This window comes from Schistocerca cancellata, chromosome 11 (assembly GCF_023864275.1).
Source record: "Schistocerca cancellata isolate TAMUIC-IGC-003103 chromosome 11, iqSchCanc2.1, whole genome shotgun sequence".
In the NCBI taxonomy this organism is placed as follows: domain Eukaryota; kingdom Metazoa; phylum Arthropoda; class Insecta; order Orthoptera; family Acrididae; genus Schistocerca; species Schistocerca cancellata.
This window is the reverse complement of record NC_064636.1, coordinates 13,230,307-13,257,595: the sequence shown is the minus strand read 5'-3', so window position 1 is coordinate 13,257,595 and position 27,289 is coordinate 13,230,307. Positions and strand designations below refer to the sequence as shown.

The 27,289-nt window shown below is 46.8% G+C and overlaps 1 protein-coding gene across 1 annotated transcript in view; it reads right to left on the bottom strand.

Moving 5' to 3' along the window:
- LOC126108820 (uncharacterized) overlaps positions 1-18,740 on the bottom strand; it is a 123,520-nt gene extending 104,780 nt beyond the window's left edge. Inside the window, exon 1 of the mRNA XM_049914184.1 lies at positions 18,481-18,740. The gene's annotated coding sequence lies outside the window, so the exon portion shown is untranslated. The remainder of the gene's footprint in view (positions 1-18,480) is intronic.
- Positions 18,741-27,289: the final 8,549 nt, after the last annotated feature.

Sequence of the window (27,289 nt, the reverse complement as noted above, 5' to 3'; positions counted from 1 at the left end):
GCCCACCAGAGCGTTGTTTCACCATGTATCGGCATTATCGTTAATTTATGAGCGCGCGCGTAGTTCTGTGTGTGTGTGTGTGTGTGTGTGTGTGTGTGTGTGTGATTGCAACAGGTTATGTTCACGGACGTGTCCAGGCATAGTCTGAACAGTGATTCTCGCCGGGTTTTCATCTGGTGTGAATCAAGAACCAGATACCAACCCTTAATGTCCTTGCTTAAGGACCTGTATTGAGGTCGTGTTTTGATGGTGTGGGGTGGGATTATGATTTTTTTTTTTTTTTTTTTTTTTTGTGGTTTTAGGGCGCACAACTTCAATGGTCATTAGCGCCCTGACTACTCTAAAAATGCACCGCGAGGCACAAGTTGACAACAACAACTAAAAGGGAAAACACAATAAAAGACAGACAGACAGGCAGAGGATTAAAAAACATCAAATGTCCTTAGCGAGGTTTGTCAAATTGATAAAACAAAGAACACGAGCAGCTGCTCGTGGGTCATCCGCTAAAATGGCATCGAAAGTATTAGGCAGGTTAAGATCGAGGCGCAGTGTGGTAAGATCTGGACAGGACATTAAAATGTGTCTAACCGTCAGCAAGTGCCCACATGGGCAGAACGGCGCCGGCGCAGCCGTCAGCAGATGGCGATGGCTGAACCGGCAGTGTCCAATCCTTAACCTTGCTAAAACGACCTCCTCCCGCCGAGAAGGGCGTGAGGAGGACGTCCAAGCCACGGGAAGAGGTTTCAAGGCCCGAAGCTTGTTGTCGGTAAGTGCAGCCCAATCGGCATGCCACAGCGACACAATACGCCGACAAATGACCCTGCTAAAATCGGACGAAGGGACACAACAAGAAGCTGTCCGAGGCTGGAGGACCGCAGCCTTGGCCGCGGCATCTGCAGCTTCGTTCCCAGGGATACCGACATGGCCAGGAACCCACATAAAGCTAACCGGCGTACCGACGTCCACCAGCTGCTGGAGAGAGCGTTGGATCCGGTGTACGAAAGGGTGAACCGGGTACGGATCACTGAGGCTCTGGATGGCGCTCAGGGAATCTGAGCATATGACATAAGCAGAATGTCGGTGGCGGCAGATGTAAAGAACAGCCTGGTAGAGGGCAAAGAGCTCAGCTGTGAAGACCGAACAATGGCCATGGAGCCGGTATTGGAAACTTTGTGCCCCGACAATAAAGGAACACCCGACCCCGTCATTGGTCTTAGAGCCATCTGTATAAATGAAAGTCATGTTGATGAACTTCGAACGAAGTTCCAAAAAACGGGAGTGGTAGACCGAACCGGGGGTGACCTCTTTTGGGAGCGAGCTGAGGTCGAGGTGAACGCGGACCTGAGCCTGGAGCCAAGGTGGCGTGCGGCTCTCGCCCACTCGAAAGGTTGCAGGGAGTGAAAAATTAAGGTGTTGAAGGAGGCGACGAAAGCGAACTCCAGGGGGTAGCAAGGCAGAGACATACAACCCGTATTGAAGGTCAAGAGAGTCGTCAAAAAAGGAACGATAAGACGGATGGTCGGGCATTGACAGTAGCCGACAGGCATACCGACAAAGCAGTATATCGCGCCGGTAGGTGAGTGGCAATTCGCCAGTGTCAGCATGAAGACACTCTACGGGACTAGTATAAAATGCTCCGATCGCAAGTCGTAAACCCCGATGTTGTATGGAGTTGAGGCGGCGTAAGATGGATGGCCGTGCAGAGGAGTATACGAAGCTCCCATAATCCAGCTTGGAGCGGACGATCGACCGATATAGACGAAGTAGGACGGTTCGATCCGCTCCCCACGACATACCACTGAGAACACGGAGGACATTTAAAGAACGGGTACAACGGGCGGCCAAATATGACCAGCTAAGTTTCCTGTCAAAGGTAAGGCCTAAAAATTTGGTTGTCTCCGCGATTGGGAGAGCAACGGGACCGAGTCGTAAGGACGGTGGGAGAAACTCTTTGTAGCGCCAGAAGTTAATACAAACCGTCTTCTCGGCAGAAAAACGGAAGCCATTGGCGACACTCCAGGAGTAAAGACGGTCAAGAGAACGCTGAAGACAGCGCTCCAGGACACGTGTACACTGCGCGCTGCAATAGATGGTAAAATCGTCCACGAAAAGGGAGCCTGAGACATCAGCTGGGAGGCAATCCATTATTGGATTGATCGCGATGGCGAAGAGAGCGACGCTCAAAACTGAGCCCTGTGGCACCCCATTCTCCTGGCGAAAGGTGTCGGACAGGACAGAACCCACACGTACCCTGAACTGTCGATCAAATAAGAAGGAACAAATAAAAAGAGGGAGGCGACCGCGAAAGCCCCATGTATGCATGGTGCGGAGAATGCCCGCCCTCCAACAGGTGTCGTAAGCCTTCTCCAAATCAAAGAACACAGCCGCGGTCGGGCGCTTCCGCAAGAAGTTATTCATAATGAAGGTCGACAAGGTAACCAGAAGGTCAACAGCAGAGCGGCGCCTACGAAATCCACATTGTACATTGGTAAGTAGGCGTCGAGACTCGAGCAGCCAAACCAATCGAGAGTTAACCATTCGCTCCATCACTTTACAGACACAGCTGGTAAGCGAGATAGGTCGATAACTGGAAGGCAAGTGCTTGTCCTTCCCCGGCTTAGGAATCGGGACAACAATAGACTCGCGCCAGCATGCGGGAACATGTCCCTCAATCCAGATGCGATTGTATGTACGAAGAAGAAAACCTTTACCCGCAGGAGAAAGGTTCTTCAACATCTGAATATGAATAGAATCAGGCCCTGGAGCGGAGGACCGTGATCGGCCAAGTGCGGTTTCGAGTTCCCGCATGGTGAATGGTGCATTATAACTTTCACAATTCGAGGAGCAAAAGTCAGGTGGCCTAGCCTCCTCTGCCTGTCTGCGGGGGAGGAAGGCAGGGTGGTAATGAGCGGAGCTCGAAACCTCGGCGAAAAAGCGGCCGAAGGCATTGGAGACAGCCTCAGGGGCCACAAGGACTTCATTCGCGACCTTCAAGCCAGAAACTGGGGAGTGGACCTTAGTGCCAGATAGCCGGCGCAGGCTACCCCAGACAACAGAAGAAGGAGTAAAACTGTTGAAGGTGCTTGTGAAAGCAGCCCAGCTGGCTTTCTTGCTTTCTTTAATAATACGACGACACTGAGCACGTAATCGTTTATAATTAATACAATTCGCCACTGTAGGGTGGCGTTTAAAGGTGCGTAAAGCACGTCGACGAGCACGTAAAGCGTCTCTACATGCTGCGGTCCACCAGGGGACCGGTACGCGACGTGGAGAAGAAGTAGGGTGAGGGATGGAATATTCAGCAGCAGCGAGAATGACTTCCGTGAGGTGTGCGACCTGACGATCGCAGCTTGTGAAGGTTTGATCCTGAAAGGTCGCCCTGGAAGAGAAGAGCCCCCAGTCTGCCTTGGAGATGGTCCAACTAGAGGAGCACGGAGAGGGAGTATGCTGCAGGAGATGGACAACACACGGGAAGTGGTCGCTCGAATATGTATCAGCAAGTGCATACCACTCAAACCGGCGTGCAAGTTGGGGAGTACAGATAGAGAGGTCTAAATGGGAATAGGTATGAGATGTGTCCGAAAGAAAAGTAGGGGCGCCAGTATTGAGGCAGACAAGATTGAGCTGGTTGAAAAGGTCTGCTAACAAGGAGCCCCTCGGGCAGGATGCTGGAGAGCCCCAAAGGGGATGGTGGGCATTGAAGTCTCCAGTTAACAAAAATGGTGCAGGTAGCTGAGCAATAAGTTGCATCATGTCTGCCCTGGTAACGGCAGATGACGATGGAGTGTAAACGGTACAAAAGGAAAACGTAAAGGTGGGGAGAGTAATGCGGATGGCAACTGCCTGCAGGCCGGTGTGCAACGTGATGGGATTGTAGTAAATATCATCCCGGACCAGCAACATAACCCCTCCATGAGCTGGGATACCTACCACAGGGGGTAGGTCAAAACGCACAGAGGTGTAGTGTGCCAAGGCAATTTGATCGCATGGGCGTAGCTTCGTTTCCTGGAGGGCTACGACGAGCGGACGATGCAAGCGGAGCAGCAACTTCAAGTCCTCTCGGTTGGAGCGAATGCTGCGAACATTCCAGTTAATAAGTGCCATCGTAAGAAAAGGAAGATGAGAGAAGGGGTCACCTCGAAGGCCGCTTAGGGCCTGGCTTCGAGCGAGCACTGCCGCCGCTATCAGTAGGCGGACAGTCATCGTCCATGGGGTCTATAGGGTCATCGGCCATCTCGGGAGGATGGCCGGGAGGGGGAGCTTCCTCCGCCGGTGAACGGCCAGATGTTCGGCTACCAGCGGTGCGGCCAGGCGAAACGGATGACGGCCTGGGGCGGCAACCGCTGGGTGGCGCAGGAGAAGAAAGGCGCCGTGGCGGAGAAGGAGAACTGTGCTTCCTATGAGCCTTTTTAGAAGGACGTTTGGTGGAAGTACCGGTCGAAGGCTGGGAGGTCGAGGGACGGAGGAAGTCTGCACGGGATGGTTCCTTCTTGAAGGCCCGTGCATCTGACTTCGGGGTCTTCGACTTAGCAGAAGCTGAGGAAGTGGCTGGTGTCTGTGGGGTGATGGTAGGAAGAGGAGACGTCGACCGCGCGATCTTAGCACTGGCCGAACGGACGACCGTGGTGCTGAAGGTCAGATCGCATGTCTGGGTTGCTACCTCCCGGGTAGTCCGAGGAGAGGCGAGGACAGTGCTGTATTTCCCCGCTGGGAGCAGCGTGGGCTTCCTACTAGCCAATAGCTTGCGAGCAGCCGAGGTGGACACTTTCTCTTTGACCCGAATTTCTTGGATACAGCGTTCTTCCTTATAGACAGGACAGTCGCATGGTCACCCTGACAGTTCACACAACGAGGAGACGGAGGTGGACAGTCACCCTCATGGGCATCCCTGCCACAAGTGACACATTTAGCCGCATTGGAGCAAGACTGTCGAGTGTGATTGAAACGCTGACACTGGTAGCAGCGCGTAGGTGTCGGGACATAGGGGCGAACAGAAATAACCTCGTAGCCCGCCTTGATGCGCGATGGCAGCTTAACACTATCGAAGGTCAAGAAAAGTGTCCGGGTCGGTACAAGGTTATTGTTGACCTTTTTCATGACCCTATGGACAGCCGTCACGCCCTGCTCAGCGAGGAAAGATTGAAGCTCCTCGTCAGTCAATCCGTCGAGGGAGCTACTATAGACTACACCACGAGACGAATTCAAAGTTCGGTGGGCCTCCACCCGGACAGGGAACGTGTACAGTAGTGTGGCCCGAAGCAGTTTTTGTGCCTGAAAGGCATTCTCAGTTTCTAGTAATAAGGTACCGTTACGCAACCTGGTACAAGATTTGACAGATCCGGCTATGGCATCTACGCCCTTCTGAATAACGAAAGGGTTGACAGAGGAAAAATCCTTTCCGTCCTCAGATCGAGAAACTACGAGGAACTGTGGGGCAGGCGGTAGTACTTTTGTCACTGTTGGCTGGTCACGTTTCCGTTTTAGGGTCGAAGTCGAAAGCGATGGAGTAGAATCCATTGCGGAGGAATCCCCCATGATTGCCAGCGTCTCCGATGGCGCGCTCCTTCCTTGTGGGGGCCCTCTCTGAGGGCACTCCCGCCTTAGGTGAATGTTTACACCTCAGGTCACACCTCCCGTGAAACAGACGGAGGGACCAATCGGCATGGTCAGAAGGTATCAGCTCAGGCAATCACCCCTCCCCGGGCCTGGCCTTTACCAGGGGGTACGCGCGTGCCTTACATGTCTACCCAGGGCGGGGACTTACGCGTTACCCCGTCACCGGCTACGCGTGCGAACGCGTGGGTCGGCCTTCAGACACGCACAGGGAGGAAGGAAGAAGAGGAAAAAGAAGAGAGAGAGGGAGAAAGAGGACAGACTGTCTCAAACGCCGAGGCGGAGACCAGAGAAGGCAAGGAGAAGAAGGCAATGAGAAAGCAAGGAGAAGAAGGCAATGAGAAGGCAAGGAGAAAAAGGCAAGGAGAAAAAGGCAAGGAGAAGTCAAGGGAAAGAGTAAGGAAGACAGTGAGGTGGAGAAGAGCAAAGAAAGGAACCAACAAAAGGAAGGAAGAAACGAGAAGTGAAAAACCAAAAAGACCACGATTATAGGTCGTGAAACCGTCCGTCTCCGGACGCAGGCGCTAACTACCCCCGTGAGGGGGATGGACTCCTTTTAGTCGCCTCTTACGACAGGCAGGAATACCTCGGGCCTATTCTAATCCCCGGACCCGCAGGGGGAGGGATTATGATTGGCGCACGTACACCCCCGCACGTCTCTGACAGAGGAACTGTAACAGGTCAGGTGTATCGGGACGTCATTTTGCACCAGTATGTCCGCCTTTTCAGGGGTGCGGTGGGTCCCACATTCCTCCTGATGGATGATAACGCACGGCCCCACCGAGCTGCCATCGTGGAGGAGTACCTCGAAACAGAAGATACCGGGCGAATGGAGTGGCCTGCCTGTTCTCCAGACCTAAACCCCATCGAGCACGTCTGGGATGCTCTCAGTCGACGTATCGCTGCACGTCTTCACACCGCTACGACACTTCAGGAGCTCCGACAGGCACTGGTGCAAGAATGGGAGGCTATACCCCAGCAGCTGCTCGACCACCTGATCCAGAGTATGACAACCCGTTGTGCGGCCTGTGTACGTGTCCACTGTGATCGTATCCCATATTGACGTCGGGGTACGTGCACAGGGAACAGTGGCGTTTTGTAGCACATGTGTTTCCAGACTGTTTTCTCATCACCAGTGCTGTGGACTTTCAGATCTGTGTCGGTAAGTGCCTGTGCTACTAGCGCCAGTTTTGGGAAGTGTCACTTTGTGTGGCACCACGTTCTGCAATTATCCTTAATTTATGAGCACGGGTATAGATATCGCAACGGCCTTTTACAACCTCTGCAAGGAAGTTTGTTAAAGGAGCAGAGCAGCACATGACGGAAGCTGCTGAAGTTATTGCAGGACGACTGTGGCCACAAAGAAGATGGCGGTGGGCCTGCTTTTTGGATTTGGAAGGATTGTTGCATGGCCCAGCCATCACTGACTGCCTAAGTTTAAAATAAGTACAAAAAATGTAAACAAAAACTTCAAGAAGTGATTCTTCAGTTTCTGCCGGTGTATTTCTTGCTCGATCAGTCCACGGGTGTAATGCTGGTCCATAGGGTCCAAAGGACACGACCGCCTGCCCTCAGGAGCTGGCGATTTGTCTGATCGCCGAAATATTGTGCCCGTTGGACACTATGGACCAGCAGTACACCTGTGGCCTGTTCAAGAAAAATTTGAACTACTACTCGAAACGCTTACGATTTTGCAGCCATTGTCTGGGGGGTAGCGTCTTTGATTAGTAATCGAAACGGCCTCGCTCCCGCGTTCGGAACCCACCACAGCTTAAATTCTGATTAACAGTTAGCATCGAGTGCCGGAAACTTATGGCATAAGAAGTCACCCTCATTCTGCCAACGGCCTTGTGAAAGGGGGCGGAGGAGCGGCCAGGGGTTCAGGGCACACACTTGCCCTTGGGGTGGGAAACTGCCACTAAAGGCGGAAGAATCAGCAATGACCAACGGCATGAGGATGCAGAAGGCAATGGTAACCACTGCGTTAGATGCGTAACGCGTATCCGCAGGAGATGTGGCCTGTAATTGGAAAAAATGCAATGATCTCTCCATTGGTAAAAGATTACAGAATAGTCCCCCATTCTGATCCCCAGGAGGGGACTGCCAAGGGGGAGGTAAGCATGAGAAAAAGATTGAATAAACAACGAATAGATAACGTCATACGACTTGTAGCGTGGAATGTCAGACGCTTTAACATGGTAGGGAAACTAGAAAATCTGAAAAGGGAAATCCAAAGGCTCAATCTAAATAGGGGTCACTGAAGTGAAATGGAAAGAAGAGGATTTCTCGTCATATGAGTATATGGTAATAACAGCAGCAGAAAATGGTGTAACGGGAGTAGGATTCGTTATGACTTGGAAGGCAGGGCAGAGTGTGTTACTGTGAACAGTTCAGGGATAGAGTTATCACAATAGACAGCAAGCCAACGCCAACAACGATAGTTCAGGTATACATGCGGACATCTCAGGCTAGAGAGAGAGAGAGAGAGAGAGAGAGAGAGAGAGAGAGAGAGAGAATGAGGATATTGAAAGGGTAATACAGTACGTAAATGGAGATGAAAATCTAATGGTCATGGGGGACTGGAATGCAGCTGTAGGAAAATGAGTAGAAGAAAAGGTTACAGGAGAATACGGGCTTGGAACAAGGAATGGAGTTCTGTAGCAAGTTTCAGCTAGTAATAGTGAATACTCTGTTCAAGATTCACAAGAGGAGGTATATTTTGAAAAGGCTAGGTAATACGGTAAGATTTCAGATTACATCATGCCCAGAAAGATTCCGAAATCAGATACTGGATTATAAGGTGTACTCAGGAGCGGATACACACTCAGATCAGAATGTGTAAGTAGGCTGTTTAGGTTTTTATATTGGTAACGCCACGTAGTGCCCTGTATGAAAATCACTTGCTGTGCTGTGCGAAGTATGTGGCTGGTTGGCATTGTTGGAATATTCGCTATTGTAGTGTTGGGCAGCTGGATGTGAACAGCGCGTAGCGTTGCGCAGTTGGAGGTGAGCCGCCAGCAGTGGTGGATGTGGGGAGAGAGATGGCAGAGTTTTGAGAGCGGACGATCTGGACGTGTGTCCGTCAGAAAGAGTTAATTTGTAGGACTGGATGTCATGAACTGATATATATATTATGACTTTTGAACACTATTAAAGTAAATACATTGTTTCTTCTCTATCAAAATCTTTAATTTGTTGACTATGCCTATCAGTAGCTAGCGCCTTCAGTAGTTAGAATCTTTTATTTAGCTGGCAGTATTGGCGCTCGCTGTATTGCAGTAGTTCGAGTAACGAAAATATTTTTGTGAGGTAAGTGATTTGTGAAAGGTATAGGTTAATGTTACTCAGGGCCATTCTTTTGTAGGGATTATTGAAAGTCAGATTGCGTTGCGCTAAAAATATTGTGTGTCAGTTTAGTGTTGATCAGAATAGGTAAAGAGAGAAATGTCTGAGTACGTTCAGTTTTGCTCAGCTGTTTGAAAATCAAATTACGTAGAGGTGTATCAGCACAGTAATTCATTAATTTTTCTAAGGGGACGTTTCAGTAGTAGTCATGAAGGGTTGGCTGAAGTTAAAGATTAGTCAGGAAGAATCAATATGCAAAGAAGTGGGACACGGGAGTACTAAGGAATGACTATGCACACTAAGTTCTCTAAGGCTATAGAGAGAGCAATAAGGAAAGTAGGTAATTCAGTTGAAGACTGAATGGACGTCTTCAACAAGTGCAACCACTGAAATTAGAAAACTATAGGTAGAAAGAATGTTATTGAAGAAACCGTGGATAACAGAAGAAACACTTCAGTTGATCAATGAGAGTAGAAAGAGCAAAGATGTTAAGCGAAATTCAAGAATACAGAAGTACAAGTCTCCGAGGAATGAAATAAATACGAAGTGCAAGGAAGCAAAGACGAAATGAAGAATTCGGAAAAGAAATGTGGCTGCGAAGTCTTTCGCGACGTATTTCCTGAGTAAAAATTTCTCGGTGTACATGCCGCGTCAAATCAGGATAAATCTCCGAGCTTTCGACCACTACCTCCATGGTCGTCGTCAGGGCTAAAACTGACTGTCGTGAGCTAGCGAGGTTCCCACTTTTATATGCAAATGACGGATTCTTATTGGCTGGAATACGTCAGCGATATGGCGCGTAGCGAAGTGGTGCCCTTTACTTCCATAGATGTAGTTGCTATCCCGCGTTGCTTGCAGCGCCATCCCTTAAATCAGGAGGTAAAGTGCGAGAAGTTTTTCTCTGCGATTTTTCTTTATCCAGTGCACTCTTCCAAGTGTTGCTGAGTGCATAGCCGTTGTCTCTATTAAAGTTATTATCGCTAAGTCTAATTTCGACTGCTTCCCGGATCACAGAGTCCCAGTAATTCGATGTGTGGGCTATTACTCTGGTTTCTTCAAATAAAATCTTATGCTTGTTAAGCAGGCTGTGTTCAGCCACCGCTGATTTTTCCAAATACCTGTATTTCAGGTGGCGTTGGTGCTCGATGCAGCGGTCGGCAACGGTTCTTACAGACTGGCCCACGTAATTCTTGCCGCATTCGCAAGGAATGGTATAAATTCCCGGCACTCTTAAGCCGAGACTATCTTTGACTGGTCTCAACATTTCCTTAATTTTCCTAGGTGGTCGGAAAACTGGTTTTATTCCTTGCCTCTTCAGGACTCTGGCTATCTTGCTCGTTGTAGCACCGCAAAAAGGAAGCCGCGCTATGTGTTGGTCCTCTTCTTGTATGTGGCCGGCATCGTGTCTTACTTTCTTGGACAATACTGATTTAATTTCACCGGCAGAATAACCATTCCTCTTGAAAACAGTCGTCAAATGGTTGATCTCGGGACCGAGGTGGTCCTTGTCGGAAAAGAAATGACTGTCGGAAGGACTGACTCAGCATATAGCAAAGTCAAAACCTTGGAGAATGACTTGGCAGGAGTGTGTCCACGGTACACGATAGCTGGTAGCAGTGGTGACGCGGAGGTACGGTCGGAAGACGATCGAGCTGAGGGCGGCCACGTGGTGGTGCTGCCGAGAGGGAAGAGCGTCGTGTTCGGTGCACGGCCCTGGCGCATTGTGCTGCGCCTGCAGCAGGAGTTTGAGCAAGAGTTGGCAAGGGGGTAACATCAAGAGTGCAACCGGAATTCCACTGTTAAATGTAGAGGAGAGCAGAGAGGTAGAAAGAGTACACTGAATGCCTCTACGAGGGGGAAGACTTGTCTGATGCAATGGAAGAAGGAACAGGAGTCTATTTAGAAGAGAGAGGGGGTCCAGTGCTAGAATCAGAATTTTCCATCACGATTTCTAAAATCATTGGGGGGGGGGGGGGGAGGAAGTAGCATCAAAACGTCTATTCACGTTGGTGTGTAGAATGTACGAGTCTGGTAACACCATCTGACTTTCGGAAAAATATCATCCACATAATTCTGTTAACTGCGAGAACTGACAAGTGCGAGAATTATCGCACCATTAGCTTAATGGATCATGCATCTAAACTACTTACAAGAACAACTCAGTACAATAGAATAGAATAGAAACTTGTGTTAGATGATCAGCTTGAGTTTAGGAAAGGTAAAGGCACCACAGAGGCAATTCTGACACTGCGTTGATAACTGTAGCAAGACTAAACAAAAAAGAAATCGAGACATGTTCATAGGGTCTGTCGACCACGAAAACGCAAAATGGCTAAGCAGGGATGGCTAGAGGACAAATTTAAGGATGTAGAGGCTTGTCTCACTAGGGGTAAGATAGATACTGCCTACAGGAAAATTAAAGAGACCTTTGGAGAGAAGAGAACCACTTGTATGAATATCAAGAGCTCAGATGGCAACCCAGTTCTAAGCAAAGAAGGGAAAGCAGAAAGGTGGAAGGAGTATATAGAGCGTTTATACAAGGGCGATGTACTTGAGGACAATATTATGGAAATGGAAGAGGATGTAGATGAAGATGAAATGGGAGATAAGATACTGCGTGAAGAGTTTGACAGAGCACTGAAAGACCTGAGTCAAAACAAGGCCCCGGGAGTAGACAACATTCCATTGGAACTACTGATGGCCTCAGGAGAGCCAGTCATGACAAAACTCTACCATCTGGTGAGCAAGATGTATGAGACAGGTGAAATACCCTCAGACTTTAAGAAGAATATAATAATTCCAATCCCAAAGAAACCAGGTGTTGACAGATGTGAAAGTTACCGAACTATCAGTTTAATAAGTCACAGCTGCAAAATACTAACGCGAATTCTTTACAGACGAATGGAAAAACTGGTAGAAGCCGACCTCGGGGAAGATCAGTTTGGATTCCGTAGAAATGTTGGAAGACGTGAGACAATACTGACCTTACGACTTATCTTGGAAGAAAGATTAAGAAAAGGCAAACCTACGTTTCTAGCATTTGTAGACTTAGAGAAAGCTTTTGACAATGTTGACTGGAATACTCTTTCAAATTCTGAAGGTGGCAGGGGTAAAATACAGGGAGCGAAAGGCTATTTACAATTTGTACAGAAACCAGATGGCAGTTATAAGAGTCGAGGGGCATGAAAGGGAAGCAGTGGTTGGGAAAGGAGTGAGACAGGGTTGTAGCCTCTCCCCGATGTTATTCAATCTGTATATTGAGCAAGCAGTAAAGGAAACAAAAGAAAAATTCGGAGTAGGTATTAAAATTCATGGAGAAGAAATAAAAACTTTGAGGTTCGCCGATGACATTGTAATTCTGTCAGAGACAGCAAAGGACTTGGAAGAGCAGTTGAACGGAATGGACAGTGTCTTGAAAGGAGGATATAAGATGAACATCAACAAAAGCAAAACGAGGGTAATGGAATGTAGTCAAATTAAGTCGGGTGATGCTGAGGGAATTAGATTAGGAAATGAGACACTTAAAGTAGTAAAGGAGTTTTGCTATTTAGGGAGTAAAATAACCAATGATGGTCGAAGTAGAGAGGATATAAAATGTAGACTGGCAATGGCAAGGAAAGCGTTTCTCAAGAAGAGAAATTTGTTAACATCGAATATAGATTTAGGTGTCAGGAAGTCGTTTCTGAAAGTATTTGTATGGAGTGTAGCCATGTATGGAAGTGAGACATGGACGATAACTAGTTCGGACAAGAAGAGAATAGAAGCTTTCGAAATGTGGTGCTACAGAAGAATGCTGAAGATAAAGTGGGTAGATCACGTAACTAATGAGGAAGTATTGAATAGGATTGGGGAGAAGAGAAGTTTGTGGCACAACTTGACTAGAAGAAGGGATCGGTTGGTAGGACATGTTCTGAGGCATCGAGGGATCACAAATTTAGCATTGGAGGGCAGCGTGGAGGGTGAAAATCGTAGAGGGAGACCAAGAGATCAATACACTAAGCAGATTCAGAAGGATGTAGGTTGCAGTAGGTACTGGGAGATGAAGAAGCTTGCACAGGATAGAGTAGCATGGAGAGCTGCATCAAACCAGTCTCAGGACTGAAGACCACAACAACAACAACAGTGGATGGATATCAATGTGAGATTCGCCGATGACATTGCTATCCTAAGTGAAAGTGAAGACGAATTAAATTATCTGCTCAATGGAATGAACAACGTAATGAGGTCCGAGTAAACCGAAGGAAGACCAGAGTAATGAGAAATAGCAGAAATGAGAACAGCTAGAAACTTATCAGGTCTGATGGTCACGAAGTAGATGAAGTTAAAGAATTCTAATACTTAAGGCAGCAAAATAACTGAGTCGGATGGAGCAAAGAGGGCATCAAAAGCAGACTAGCACTAGCAAAAAAAGGGGATTCCTGGCTAAGAGAATCTAATCGTATCAAACACAGGCCTTAATTTGAGGAAGAAATTTCTGAGAATGCACGTTTGGAGTAAAACACTGCATGGCAGTGAAACAATGACTATGGGAAAACCAGAACAGAAGAGAATCGAAGTATTTGAGATGTGGTGCTACAGACGCATGTTGAAAATTATGTAGACTGATAAGGTAAGGAATGAGGAGGTTCCACACACAATCAGAGAGGAACAGAGTAGGCTATGTGGAAAACACTGGCAATGAGAAGGGACAGGATGATAGGACATCTGTTTAGGCATCATGGAATGACTTCCATGGTACCAGAGGGAGCTGTAGAGGGCAAAAACTGTAGAGGAAGACAGAGATTGGAATACATCCAGCATATAATTGAGGAGGTAGGTTGCAACTCTTACTCTGAGATGAAGAGGTTGCACAGGAGAAGAATTCGTAGTGGGCCGCAGCAAACAAGTCAAGACTGGCGACTCAAAAACAGGCCATTTTAAATTTAATTCTCTGTCACTGTACATAGGTATTTTTCATCCAAGAAACTTTTTCTTCTATTTTATTGAGTCCAACAAACGTGAATGGTGAGACTGTTTTAGCCGGATGGCAGACGGCAACTCTACGCATTCCCTCAGAAAATCCTCTGGCAACCTATCTATATCGTTTGTAAAAGGTGTCACATGAATGCAAAAACACAGATTATTTTTCGAAAAAACCTGAAATCTATTTTCAAATTCTTGCATGAAATCCGAAGGTATCCCATCTGCAAAATTATGTTTGCCCAACTTTTTGAAACGAAATATTTTTGCATTTAATGTGCTTGCTATAATTTCAGTTTCATTTGAAATGCGTCTTGTTTGAAATATTGTACTGATTGGTAGGTCTGTACCGTGAAGACGTTTAAGTCACCAAAATGACCAGTAAAATTTATCATATTTGATATCTGCCACCCAGTTTGCATCGTAATTTTCTGGCACATTTTGCTCTCGATATAATTAAGGATCTGACTGCATTAATTATGGAATAACTTTTTAAAGGTCTGGCCTCAATGGCGTCCCCCTACACCTGTAAAATATATGGTATCACCATACTCAGCAGCCGAACTTTCCAGGAGACCTGGAATTGACAATTCAGTCCCATAGTAGACTAGTCCAGGGGTTGTCGAATGAGAAATTGAAACGAAGTTCATCTTTTTGTAGCCATCAACTGCTATGGTACAAATTGCACACATAAGCCCACTATGGAGAAGTTGAAATGTGATTCTTAATTGTATACATGGATATGATGTCAAATTAATGGGTAATAAGCGAATTATGGTATTGTTAGCCAGCAAACATTGGCAGTAATTGCAATCCACATGAAGATTTGTAACATCTGCTGACTTGTAGTGTTCAGAAATACAGGTGAGAAGGTCGTTTATCACAATTTTACAGAAATAAATTAGAATTTCAATGTTTTTGCATACATCAATTATGTGTCTGTATCTTTGTCACAGTTGCAACTGAATAAGCTGTCCAACAACAGGTCAGCAAGAGTGTGTGGAGTAGCAGATGAGGGAAAGGGGGGAGAGGGCAGTGTCACACAGAGGGAAAGGGGGGAGAGGGCAGTGTCACACAGAGGGAAAGGGGGGAGAGGGCAGTGTCACACAGAGGGAAAGGGGGGAGAGGGCAGTGTCACACAGAGGGAAAGGGGGGAGAGGGCAGTGTCACACAGAGGGAAAGGGGGAGAGGGCAGTGTCACAAAGGGGTGGGGGGAGAGGGCAGTGTCACAAAGGGGTGGGGGGAGAGGGCAGTGTCACAAAGGGGTGGGGGGAGAGGGCAGTGTCACAAAGGGGTGGGGGGAGAGGGCAGTGTCACAAAGGGGTGGGGGGAGAGGGCAGTGTCACAAAGGGGTGGGGGGAGAGGGCAGTGTCACAAAGGGGTGGGGGGAGAGGGCAGTGTCACAAAGGGGTGGGGGGAGAGGGCAGTGTCACAAAGGGGTGGGGGGAGAGGGCAGTGTCACAAAGGGGTGGGGGGAGAGGGCAGTGTCACAAAGGGGTGGGGGGAGAGGGCAGTGTCACAAAGGGGTGGGGGGAGAGGGCAGTGTCACAAAGGGGGGGGGGGAGAGGGCAGTGTCACAAAGGGGGGGGGATAATTTGAATAAATACATACCTGGAAAATTCCCCTTTTGTAGCCAACTGAATATATTTTTGTGGGAAGTCCTTTTTGAAAATAATTGTCAACAGAGCAGTACAAAGAGGGTGAAAATGGATGACAAATGATTTCATTACAAGGAGAATAAAAGCTTTCAAAGAATGCTGAAGATTAGTTGGATGGTTTGAATAACTAATGAGGAGGTATTTAATAGAATTGGTGGGAAAACATATGGCACAACCTGACAGTGCGGTTGGTTTAGGGAACACACACTCAGGCATAAAGCAATTGTTACTTTGGTATGGGGAAGTGAGTAACTTCTATTATTTGGTACAAAGGAACTGAAAAATCTAGTAAGTTTCGTAATTTCAGCGAACATTTCTGGGTAAAGAAGAAAAGAAGGGCGATCTCAAGGTGAAACGTATGCAAAAATAAATTTGTGTATCTAGACATTAACCTGTCAGAGTTAATATCCGACGAAGGCCTGAGGGTTCGTGTCTGGAAAGGGGAGAGATGGAGTTTCCAAGTTCTCTCTATCTCCCCCCCCCCTCCCCTATTTTCCTCAAAAAGAATCATTTACAGTCACTTTCACACTTAACTTCTAGATACTTAGAATTTTAACAACAATTGCATCAATACATATGAAGCATTTAATACAATCGTGGTTATTTTCGCAGTGTTTCCCTTCGGGAGTTGGGGCTAGCTGCGCCATTACCTTCTGGACCCACTCGTGAGCAAACGCCGCGTGGTGAACGCGTCAAGCCGGTCCATTATTTAACATGTTTCCCCAATTTACTTGCAGTTTCAGTTTTTATGAGCGGGCAGTGGCGCGAATGTATCGGCGGTCAAATGTGGCGCGAACGTTAAGCGTTAGACAAAGCTACATGTCAATCTGTTACCGCAACCTTTGGCACGCTTATTCGGAGCCTTGCCACCGCTAACTGCCTCCCCTTCAGCCTAACGTAGACCTCGGGGTCGCTACAGACCAGTCTGTCACCACACCCTAAACGTTGCCAGCGCGGAGGACTGTGTGTGTGTGTGTGTGTGTGTGTGTGTGTGTGTGTGTGTGTGGTGGTGGGGGGGGTGGGGGAAGTATCAGACATAGCCTGCTCATGCTGGATGTAAATCTGCACACCTTGGTATCTCGTTGGTTGCTGCCCTGCCGCAATTTTTATTTATTTGCAAACACGTTTACTCCTTCTGATTGTTACTTCAGTAGCCGGAGAAAACAGGAAAAAAAGGCACTCATCCGTTACGTCGTACCACAACTGGTTTACGTAAATAAAAACCCACTACTGAAACTTTCATATCGCTCTTGCCAAGTTTTGCAAATTGGACTAAATTGTTTTTGTCATTTCATAAATCTGTGGAACTATCTTTTCCGTAAGTCTTAAACGATTACTTCATACCATGTTGAATAGCCCAGTGTATATCAACAGAGACCCAAAAGAATACAAAGATTAACAACAATCATTTCGCCCACTGGCTAACTATACCTACATTACAATTTTTATCCTACATTAGTGGTCAATTTACTGCTTTATTTAATTTGTTCCATTCATATTCCACAGTTGTAAGCTGCCGTAGTATCTGAAAAGCACAAGTTCGTTCTTCTTGAACGACGGAACAGTAGGGCGACTTTAAGATACCCACAGAATGCTTCCAGAATTGCATACCGTATCTAGAAGCATTACGGCAGCATATACCAACGTACAGCGAACCCGGCTATTAGTTTAATTGGAAAACACACACACACACACACACACACACACACACACACACAGTGTTTAAGTAACATCTAGCAGTGCAATGGGAACATTCTAAAAACGAACATTTTGCAACTTCAGTCGCACTACAACGAGGTAAGAAGAAAATGTTGCAAAACTGACCCCCACGGTTTCCTTTTTCATAAATTGTCGACGGTCAAGGTCAAATCGAACTTTCTGTACACTGCAGTCACAAAGGGAAGCAAAGCCGAAGCAACGACTACAGGGATTAGAGAGATTTGTGTTAAAAAGTGGCGTTAAATTGTAATGGTTTATATATTTTATTTATTTGTGTGTGTGTGTGTGTGTGTGTGTGTGTGTGTGTGTGTGTTTTAGAAGGCCACTGTTGAATGGTGTGTTATCAAAGCCAACAGGATACGCAAGTAGTAAGCATTGGACTGGCTGTACTGGTGAACCCAAGAGTCAATAATAAATAGAGAAGACTTCACTAACCATCGCCGATAAAATAATGAGTACTGAAATATCTATCACAAACGCGCCGCAGCCGAAATGCTAGTGCTTGAAAAAAAAAAAAAAAAAAAAAAAAAGCACACTGAAAATTATACAAGTAGTTAATCTTTCGCTCTGAAGTTCATTTTTGAGCTACAGAATTTCTAAATAATAAACAATTTTTTTTCGGAATTTATCACAGAAAATGCTGGTTATGGATGGTATGGCCTACAAGCCCTATATGAATTTAGACAGTCTACAAGTTATTACAAACTAATAGGCACCAGAGCTAACACGAAATGCCGAGAAAATTTTCAGTGACATTCGTTGCACTTTTGTCAGCTGTGCAAATGAAAACTGCAATTTATGCCGGGGCAAAGTTGTGTCAATAGAGTCACAAAAATAAGGTAACTAGAGATGGAGATTCAATTTACTGTGCTGTCTTAAAGTAGAAAGTTTCTAAAATTATGTATCTGTATGGATAGCTTCGAGCCGCAATAGCTAACGAACATGCAACACATTTTGTGCAGTACCTAGAGACAGTTATCTGGTCAGTATAATGTGGCTTTCGGCCACTATTGTTGATAACGAGTGAATTATCTCCTCCTGATTACTCACTGCAGTTTTCGAGTGCACTTGTGATACTATTTATACCAACAAAATAAAAAAATGAATGAAAGAAAGTGATATAAAGGTTATGGGGTTTTAGAAACTGTGGACAGAATTAGAAATTACAGACAGGTATGACACTTACCGTGGTCAGCTCTAAGATTCAGCATGCTGCGTTCCCCAGGTGAAATAGCCCCAGCTCCGCTCACGGTATTATTTCTTTCTCCTCTTCTTCCTGCTGGCAGTTGAGGTTAACGCGGCCCCGCTTAGGTTAACAGGCCAGATCCCAACAGCCGCTTCTTCGCGCACACCGCACATGCACTCGCATTCGCGAAATCGACCGAACGCACCACGCACTCACGACGAACCAGCCGCACACGCACCGAACGGAACGAACGAACTGAATTGGCGACTCTGCGAACCGTTGGCCATTGCTCGCTCTTGCAATCCTGGCCGAGACAAGCGACTGTCGGCGCGCCGACGGTGCTGCCGCCGCGCGGCGCTCCCGGCAACTAGGCGCCTCTGTTGCGGGCTAGCGCGCGCGATACGGAAAAAAGAAACTCCGAGGCCGAACTGGCAAACGCGCAAAGATCCGACGGCGAATTCCGCGGGTGCGTTATCGCTGAGCGACTGGCCGGAAAAAAAGCGAACTCGGTAAACAAACAGTCGGATAAACAGGAGAGTTTTCGCACTATCGGCTTAACTACACGCTCATCCAATGATTTCAATAATGTGTTTTTCCTGGTACAGCACTGCGCCCTTCCGGAGTTTATTTTCTATTTTTTAAAATGAACGACAGTATATATTAGGTGTCGTATTGTGTTATAATAATAAAAAATAATAATAATAATACATGTATGAGTGGTAAGAAAAATTTTTAAAGTATATTACAATTACATTATTAGAAATGTTGGGCTTGTACCAGTTTTGGCTAATCGGACTTCCTCTTTTACATTTTAATTCTAGATGCAAGCAGCGGACTTCAAGGACACCAGTGCGTCTCAAAAATAAGAAAATCCTCCTTACTTGGTTCCACTACACTTCAATAAAAAATACTTAATACTGATATCAAATCTCTTATTTCGCAACATACACTACTGGCCATTAAAATTGCCACACCAAGAAGAAATGCAGTTGATAAACGGGTATTCATTGGACCAATATATTATACTAGAACTGACATGTGATTAAATTTTCACACAATTTGGGTGCATAGATAATGAGAAATCAGTACCCAGGACAACCACCTCTGGCCGTAATAACGGCCTCGATACGCCTCGACATTGAGTCAAACAGAGCTCGGATGGCGTGTACAGGTACAGCTGCCCGTGCAGCTTCAACACGATACCACAGTTCATCAAAAGTAGTGGCTGGCGTATTGTGACGAGCCAGTTGCTCGGCTACCATTGACCAGACGTTTTCAGTCGGTGAGACATCTGGAGAATGTGCAGGCCAGGGCAGCAGTCGAACATTTTCTGTATGCAGAAAGGCCCGTACAGGACCTGCAACGTGCGGTCGTGCATTATCCTGCTGAAATGTAGGGTTTCGCAGGGATCGAATGCAGGGTAGAGCCACGGGTCGTAACACATCTGAAATGTAACGTCCACTGTTCAAAGTGCCGTCAATACGAACAGGAGGTGACCGAGACGTGTAACCAATGGCACCCCATACCATCACGCCGGGTGATACGCCAGTATGGGGATGACGAATACACGCTTCAAATGTTCGTTCACCGCGATGTCGCCAAACACGGATGCGACCATCACGATGCTGTAAACAGAACCTGGATTCGTCCGATGAAACGACGTTTTGCCATTCGTGCACCCAGGTTCGTCGTCGAGTACACCATCACAGGCGCTCCTGTCTGTGATGCAGCGTCAATGGTAACCGCAGCCACGGTCTCCGAGCTGATAGTCCGTGCTGCTGCAAACGTCGTCGAACTGTTCGTGCAGATGGTTGTTGTTTTGCAAACGTCCCCATCTGTTGACTCATGGATCGAGACGTGGCTGCACGATCCGTTACAGCCGTGTGGATAAGATGCCTGTCATCTCGACTGCTAGTGATACGAGGCCGTTGGGATCCAGCACGGCGTTCCGTATTACCCTCCTGAACCCACTGTTTCCATATTCTGCTAACAGTCATTGGATCTCGACCGACGCGAGCAGCAATGTCGCGATACGATAAACCGCAATCGCGACAGTCTACAATCCGACCTTTATCAAAGTCGGAATCGTGATGGTACGCATTTCTCCTCCTTACACGAGGCATCAGAACAACGTTTCACCAAGCAACGCAGGTCAACTGCTGTTTGTCTATGAGAAATCGGTTGGAAACTTTCCTCATGTCAGCACGTTGTAGGTGTTGCTCTGAAAAGCTAATCATTTGCATATCACAGGATCTTCTTCCTGTCGGTTTAATTTCGCGTCTGTAGCACGTCATGTTCCTGGTGTATCAATTTTAATGGCCAGTAGTGTATTCGATACAAAACACTCGTAATCCGTCATACTTCGAGCCGCACATCCTAACAGAAACTTCTACACACGAGAGAGTGTGAGAAACAAAATCATGTACAAGGAAAAATAAATGATTTTTTTTTCATTTGCCTGTGCCTTACCGCGCATTCATAAGTAACGTCTTTGCGAGCGCTTATTGTCGATTGGCGTTTCGATTTTTATTTTTTAATAAATTCTAACTTTACGATATGCTGGGGGTCTTTCATCATGTACCTACACAGTATATGGCATGTCTGTGTTACTCGTCTTGCCCTCATGCTCTCTGTTGCAATCGGAAGACATAAATCTTCGAATTTCTTAAACGCTTAACATTCCTTGGAATTTTTAAGGCGCTTAATGTTTACATTATTCACGTAAAATTTTCAGTTATAACTACAATCAGCGACATCAGTGACTGTTTAAAGTATCAGTTGAAAAGCAGAAATGGAAAACATTTTTTTCACAATACGCCTTTTCCTGGTTAACTACGGAGGTGCACGAGAAACAGCGTGCCGTAATGGAGTTCCACGAATTCGAAGAGTTCGTTCAGACATGGGGCGCCCTATCCTTCAGCATGAGAACGCCAGAGCACACAAGAGCGCTGCAATGTCTAACAGCAATCCGACGCCTTGGATTCATTATCATCGATCTGCACCTACATCTATACTCTGCAAACCACCGTGAGATGCATGGCAGAGGGTACGTCCAACTTACCAGTTATTTGGGTTTCCCCCTGTTCCATTCACGTATGGAGCTCGGACAGAATGATTGTTTGAATGCCACTGCGTGTTCAGTGATTATTGTAATCTTATCCTCAAGATCCCTACTTGAAGATACGTAGGGGGTTATAGTATATTCCTTGAGTAAGCATTTAAAGCCGGTTCACGACACTTTGTCAATTGACTTTCTCAGAATAGTTTACGTCTGTCTTCAAGAGTCTTCCGATTGAGTTCCTTCAGTATCTCTGTGACCCTCTCCCACGGATTAGACCAAACTGTGACCATTCGTGCTGCCCTTCTCTGTATACGTTGATTATCACCCGTTAGCCCTATCTGGTAAGGGTCCCACACACTTGAGCAATATTCTAGAATTTCCCCATTTTTCTGCCAATAAATCGAAGTCTACCAAGTGCTTTACCCACGACTCAACCAATGTGAGCATTCCATTCCATATCCCTAGAAAGTGTTACACCATGGTATTTGTATGAGCTGGCCGACTCAGTGATATTATAGTCACAGAATACTGCATTTTCTTCGTTTTCTGAACTGTGCAGTTTTACATGTCTGAAGATTTAAAGTAACATGCCAATCTCTGCATTACATCTTGATAACATTTCGTTATCAAGATATGAATAAATATTTATGTAGCTTCTTTCAGATAGTACTTCATTATACACACACCAAAAAAGAGTTTTGCATCACCTCGGTTGCCAGAACTCTTGAAGATAGACATTGACTGTGGATATTGCATCACAGACACAGACCCTGTGACTTTTCAGAGATGTCACTAACCAACCCCCCCCCCCCCCCCCCCACAAATATTAGACGGAGGGGGAGGGGGTCCGACAGCCGGTCAGTGCCAGTCATTCCACCAGGAAGGAGGTACACGGCTCGTGTTGTCTGGAGTTCAACCGTGCCTAGACGGTCAATACCGCGGTTCGATCGCGTCCGCATTGTTACTTCGTGCCAGGAAGGGCTCTCAACAAGGGAGGTGTCCAGGCGTCTCGGAGTGAACCAAAGCGATGTTGTTCGGACATGGAGGAGATACACAGAGAGAGAGGAACTGTCGATGACATGCCTCGCTCAGGCCGCCTCAGGACTATTACTGCAATGGATGACCGCTACCTACGGATTATGGCTCGGAGGAACCCTGATGACAGCAAAGGCACCATGCTGGATAATCCTTTTCGTGCAATCACAGGACGTCGTGTTACGACTCAAACTGTGAGGAATAGGCTGCACGATGCGCAACTTCACTCCCGACGTCCACGGCGAGGTCCATCTTCGCAACCACGACACCGTGCAGCGCGGTACAGATGGGCCCAACAACATGCCGAATGGACCGCTCAGGATTGGCATCACGTTCTCTTCTCCGACAAGTGTCGCACATGCCTTCAACCAGACAATCGTCGGAGACGGGTTTGGACGCAACCCGGTCAGGCTGAACGCCTCAGACACACTGTCCAGCGAGTGCAGCAAGGTGGAGGTTCCCTGCTGTTTTGGGGTGGCATTATGTGGGGCCGACGTACGCCGCTGGTGGTCACGGAAGGCGCCGTAACGGCTGTACGATACGTGGATGCCATCCTCCGACCGATAGTGCAACCGTATCGGCAGCATATTCGCGAGGCATACTTTATGGGCAACAATTCGCGCCCCCATCGTGCACATCTTGTGAATGACTTCCTTCAGGATAACGACATCGCTCCACTAGAGTGGCCAGCATGTTCTCCATACATGAACCCTATCGGACATGCCTGGGGTAGACTGAAAAGGGCTGTTTATGGACGACGTGACCCACCAACCACTCTGAGGGAACTACGCCGTTGAAGAATGGGACAATCTGGACCAACAGTGCCTTGATGGACTTGTGGATAGTGTGCCACGACGAATACAGGCATTCATCAATGGAAGAGGACGTATTACTGGATATTAGGGGTACCTGTGTCTACAGCGATCTGGACCACCACCTCTGATGAAGGTCTCGCTGTATGGTGGTACAACGCGCAATGTGTGGTTTTCGTGAGCAATAAAAAGGGCGGAAATGAGGTTTATGTTTCCAGTTTTCCGTACAGGTTCCGGAACGCTTGGAACCGAGGTGATGCAAAACTTTTTTTCATGTGTGTAGATAGTAAAGATTGTACCCTACATTCTACTTTCACGCAATTTTCTTGCAGCTACTGAGATGAATGAATGAAAAGCTGAACATATTTATAGCTTTACAGTTGTTATTAGATACGGACAAACATTTAAGGAAATGAATCGATTCACTTTCTAGATTACGATTGAGAATTTTTGAGAGTTTCCTCTCGTGACTGTATAGGTGCACAAAAGTCTCTAATTCCTCCACTATATACACTCCTGGAAATGGAAAAAAGAACACATTGACACCGGTGTGTCAGACCCACCATACTTGCTCCGGACACGGCGAGAGGGCTGTACAAGCAATGATCACACGCACGGCACAGCGGACACACCAGAAACCGCGGTGTTGGCCGTCGAATGGCGCTAGCTGCGCAGCATTTGTGCACCGCCGCCGTCAGTGTCAGCCAGTTTGCCGTGGCATACGGAGCTCCGTCGCAGTCTTTAACACTGGTAGCATGCCGCGACAGCGTGGACGTGAACCGTATGTGCAGTTGACGGACTTTGAGCGAGGGCGTATAATGGGCATGCGGGAGGCCGGGTGGACGTACCGCCGAATTGCTCAACACGTGGGGCGTGAGGTCTCCACAGTACATCGATGTTGTCGCCAGTGGTCGGCGGAAGGTGCACGTGCCCGTGCCCGTCGACCTGGGACCGGACCGCAGCGACGCACGGATGCACGCCAAGACCGTAGGATCCTACGCAGTGCCGTAGGGGGCCGCACCGCCACTTCCCAGCAAATTAGGGATACTGTTGCTCCTGGGGTATCGGCGAGGACCATTCGCAACCGTCTCCATGAAGCTGGGCTACGGTCCCGCACACCGTTAGGCCGTCTTCCGCTCACGCCCCAACATCGTGCAGCCCGCCTCCAGTGGTGTCGCGACAGGCGTGAATGGAGGGACGAATGGAGACGTGTCGTCTTCAGCGATGAGAGTCGCTTCTGCCTTGGTGCCAATGATGGTCGTATGCGTGTTTGGCGCCGTGCAGGTGAGCGCCACAATCAGGACTGCATACGACAGAGGCACACAGGGCCAACACCCGGCATCATGGTGTGGGGAGCGATCTCCTACACTGGCCGTACACCACTGGTGATCGTCGAGGGGACACTGAATAGTGCACGGTACATCCAAACCGTCATCGAACCCATCGTTCTACCATTCCTAGACCGGCAAGGGAACTTGCTGTTGCAACAGGACAATGCACGTCCGCATGTATCCCGTGCCACCCAACGTGCTCTAGAAGGTGTAAGTCAACTACCCTGGCCAGCAAGATCTCCGGATCTGTCCCCCATTGAGCATGTTTGGGACTGGATGGAGCGTCGTCTCACGCGGTCTGCACGTCCAGCACGAACGCTGGTCCAACTGAGGCGCCAGGTGGAAATGGCATGGCAAGCCGTTCCACAGGACTACATCCAGCATCTCTACGATCGTCTCCATGGGAGAATAGCAGCCTGCATTGCTGCGAAAGGTGGATGTACACTGTACTAGTGCCGACATTGTGCATGCTCTGTTGCCTGTGTCTATGTGCCTGTGGTTCTGTCAGTGTGATCATGTGATGTATCTGACCCCAGGAATGTGTCAATAAAGTTTCCCCTTCCTGGGACAATGAATTCACGGTGTTCTTATTCCAATTTCCAGGAGTGTATTATTCCTTGATGTGTGTGTGTGTGTTTTTTTTCTCACTTACAGGTAGATGTATTAGCTTGAATTTTGTGTTACATACTACGGTCCCTAGGTGGCCTAAAAAAAAGATGACGCCGCTAAGTCAAATCAGTCAAAAGATACGGCCATTTATGTCACCTATTTTGACACTCGCAAACTCCGACAAAACCTATAGGGTGCTTTTCGTTGGCCTAGAATTAGGAAATTTCGCAAGATGAAATTTTTCACAGTACAATCAAAGGGAAAAATCCGATAACTGTAAACTTATGATTATATCACACGGAAAATGTTTTTGTTCTTTATTGTCTGACTCTCTCCCTCTGCGCCCGTTTGTTACGATACCTCTTCCTCAGGAACGGATAGACATTAAAAACTGTTGAGATTCATCAGGTTAACCGCCACTTGGGAAGTCGGTGCACTCAGCGACTGTTATGTAATTTATAAATGACGCAGCGCGGCAATCAGTCGCCCACTTCTTGCAGGTTTTATTACGCAAATCCAGATTTCGGCTAGTGCCTAGCCATTATCAATGCACTATTTTTTAATTTCGATGGATGTTAGTTCCGTCTTGTTCGGGCGTCTGTCACAGTTCTACTTGAGTTGTATTCAATGAACTTTGGCTGACGCCCGAACAACAGGGAACTAAAATGCATCGACAGTAATAAAACCTGCAAGAAAAAATGACAACAGATGGCTGCGCTCTATCATTTATAAACTGTTGAAATTTCTAAAACTATCGGAAATCCGATATCCAAGGTGTAAATTTTAAGTTGACAAACCAGAGTGACTAGAAAAATAAGCTTCACGTGAGAAAATGTGTAGAATGCAAAGTTGATTATTTTCGAGGGGGACATCTGCTGGTGCTAAAATTAGCCCGCCACCCCAGCCCCCTGGGGGCGGGGCGGGAGGCAACTTTAAAATTTCAAATGGAAACTCCCATTTTTTATTGCAGAATCAGATTCTACATAAAAATTACACACATTTTGTCTTAAACATTTGCTTTGATTCTTGTTAGTTGGCGCTGTAATTCAAGAAAATGTATGCTCTAATTTTTGCGTGGAAAATAGTTACGGATAAATAAAAAATACTTATTTACTTTGTAAATTTTGATTCGCTGAAACTAAAACACTCCCTCTCTCCCCATAGGGTGGGGTTTGATAGTTAAAAGTTATGTGGCCTCATGACCAGGAAACAAACAAAACTTACCTGAATCTGTGGCAAAAATTAATACAGTACCTGGGTCAACTTTTGTAAAACGCTAATTCCCCTCTCGCAAACCCCACCCTTTGGGGAGAGAGGAAGAGTTTAAGCTTTAGCGAATCAAAATTTAGAAAGTAAATATGTATTTTTTATTTATCCGTAACTATTTTCCACGCAAAAATTAGTGCATACATTTTCTTGAATTACAGCGCCAACAAACAAGAATCAAAACAAATTTTTAAGACAAAATGTGTGTAATTTTTATGTAGAATCTGATTCTGCAATAAAAAAAGGGAGTTTCCATTTGAAATTTTAAAGCTTCCTCCCGTCTCACCCCCAGGGGCTGGGGTGCCGGGCTAATTTTAGCACCAGTAGATGTCCCCATCGAAAATAATCAACTTTGGATTCTACGCATTTTCTCACGTGAAGCTTATTTTTCGAGTTAATCTGGTTTGTCAACTTAAAATTTACACCCTGTATAGATATTTAAAAAATTTCGTTATGGGCCCTGTATATATGGACAAAAATTATCGATATATCGAAGGAAAAATGTTTACATGCCAGTCTATAAAAATATCGGCTGCAAATTGTAAATGTACTGCCGGGTTTAGAGTTATACAGGGTGTTACAAAACGGTACGGCCATACTTTCAGGAAACATTCCTCACACACAAATAAAGAAAAGATGTTATGTGGAAATGTGTCCGGAAACGCTTGGTTTCCATGTTAGAGCTCATTTTATTA